The sequence below is a fragment of the Penaeus chinensis genome, chromosome 42 (assembly GCF_019202785.1).
Source record: "Penaeus chinensis breed Huanghai No. 1 chromosome 42, ASM1920278v2, whole genome shotgun sequence".
Lineage (NCBI taxonomy): Eukaryota > Metazoa > Arthropoda > Malacostraca > Decapoda > Penaeidae > Penaeus > Penaeus chinensis.
Window position 1 is genome coordinate 20799422 of NC_061860.1, and position 2500 is coordinate 20801921.

Below are 2500 nucleotides of genomic sequence, written 5' to 3' on the forward strand. Positions count from 1 at the left end.
ATAAATAATTACTGGTCCAAAGGACAGTACACAAAAAAAAAAAAAAAAAATGCTATAGTTAATCCAATATTAAAGCCAAATAAAACCCTAAAGATGCAGAATCCTATAGGTTTATAAGTAGAACATCATGCTTAGGAAAATCTTTGAAAATATAGTTGTTTGGTGGCAAGAAAAACATCACAAATTAAATGCAAATCAATGAGATTTCAGACCTAATCAATCCACAATTGATGCAAATAATATATCTATACATTAACAAAGCTAGAGGAGAAAAAAGTATACCCTAATAGTATGTATCGATTTTGAAAAAGCTTTTGATTCAGCAAACCAAGAAGCAATACTAATCAGAGCTGCAAAAAATGGAATAACAGGCTAACCATTAAATTTTGAAAATAATTCCTTGAAAGATAGGACTTTTCGGATTACAATAGGAGACTGCATAACAGAAAAAGAAAAGAATACAAGGGGAGTCAAGGGTCTCCACTAAGCCCAACCCTCTTCAACATACTAATGTCAGACTTAGAGGTAACAGATGACCTCCACAAAATAATCTATGCAGATGATGTCACACTCATAACATCAAGTAAAGACCTTGAAGAAGCAATGAATAAATTAGAAAAAGGAGTAAAAATAAACTTATCAAAAAGCAAATTCATGGGTTTCACAAATAAAAAGATCAGACAAATACCAAAAATATAAATAGATTAGAGAGAACTAATATTCACCACAAATACTGACATTTGATGCACCAAAACTCACCTGGAAAAAAACATATAGAGAATTTAAAAATAAAAGTTTTAAATAAATAAATATAATGAAGAAATTGTCAACAACAAGTTGAGTTGAAAACAGAGAAACAGTGATAACATTTTATAACATCTATATAAAACCTCAGCAGTCTATGGGGGAAGTAATAGTTCTGAAATAAGGAAATTATAAACATTACAAAATGAAGCAGTGTGAATAGCTACAGGGTGTTTCAAATCAACACCAATCATTATATTATAGGCATTGACAAACATAACATCAATAAAAAAAACAATTAAAAAACAGAATGCATACAATTAATTAAGACACTGAATAAACAAAAGGACATGTGTATAAGAGATCACAATCTCATCACACGACAGACATCAGTAGCAGAAATTTTGGAAGCTGAATTATATGCTTTAAGCAAGGATTAACATACATACAAAATAACAAAATAACAGAAGCAGTGATCTTCACAGATTCCAAATCAGCTTTAATATTATTACAGAATCACAAACCAAAAACAAATAAACACCTGATATACAAAATATAAACACTAATAAAAACAGTAACAACTCAAATCATTTTACAGAGGATCCCAGCTCATAAAGGCATAAAAGGAAATTAAAATTTAGACTTGGCAGCAAAAATAGCCCACAACACAATGAACCCCATAAACATATCCCACGATACTAGAAGCATCATAAAAGAAATTAAAACAAACAGTCAAAAGAATTGGGAAAGTGACCTAAATAGTATACTAAACACAAAAGTCTACCTAATTAAAAACAACCAACCACAACCACGGACAAGATAAAAAAACAAAATCAAAAACAGAAAGACGTAGGCATTACAAAAATTAGAACAAAACATGCAACACTAAAACAACACTTACATAAACTAAAACTAGAAAATGACCCAATTGCAGATGGTGCAGACAGGAAGAGGAAACAACAGAACATCTGCTACTACAATGCCAAAGATTTACTCACACAGAACTTACTGACTAGATGCACTTAAAAAAAAAAAAAAAAAAAAAAATAATCCAAATCTAAATCTTCTGATTACAGGCTCAGATCAACCACCAACTAAAAGATACTACCTTTTAAGACACATGAAGATATTTCTACAGCGAACAATTATAATGGATAACACATAAGCTACAAAGGAGATCAGAAGAAAAGGATCCAGAAGAAGAAGAAGTATCAGAGGCAGAAGGCAGAGGCGAGGAGCTTGATAAAGTAAGGAAATGTGGAAGAGGCAAAGAATAACAGAGAAAAGATATGTGGCAAGAGGGAAAAGAGATAATGTGCAGTGAAAGGACAGAAGTGAGAGAGAAAGGGGAAAGAAAAGAGACATGGGAAGAAGAGGAAAGGAAATTAAAATTGAATGAAAGAGACAAAAATTTATGATTTCCTGGGAGGCCTTTCTCTGTTTAGATCGATTTAGGTGTCTTTGTCTCCTCCAGCTGCAAGTAACACCTCTGCATCCATCCACTGCAGATATATATATATATATATATATATATATATATATATATATATATATATATATATATACATATACATATATATTATAGCGAGAGAGTGAGAGAGAGAGAGAGAGAGAGAGAGAGAGAGAGAGAGAGGGAACAAGGGAGTGAGGGGGGTAGCGAGAGAGAAAGAGAGAGAGAGATAGATAGAGAGAGGGATAGATAGATAGAGAGATAGATAGAGAGAGAGAGATAGATAGATAGAGAGAGATAGAGAGT

The 2500-nt window shown here is 32.0% G+C and overlaps 1 protein-coding gene across 2 annotated transcripts in view; it reads left to right on the top strand.

Annotated features, from left to right (window-relative positions):
- The first annotated feature begins 1852 nt into the window (after positions 1-1852).
- Positions 1853-2500, top strand: part of LOC125048029 (zinc finger protein 883-like) — an 8959-nt gene continuing 8311 nt past the window's right edge. Inside the window, exon 1 of one of the 2 annotated variants that reach the window (XM_047646616.1) lies at positions 1853-1991. The gene's annotated coding sequence lies outside the window, so the exon portion shown is untranslated. The remainder of the gene's footprint in view (positions 1992-2500) is intronic. The other variant, XM_047646617.1, reaches the window with a different exon arrangement.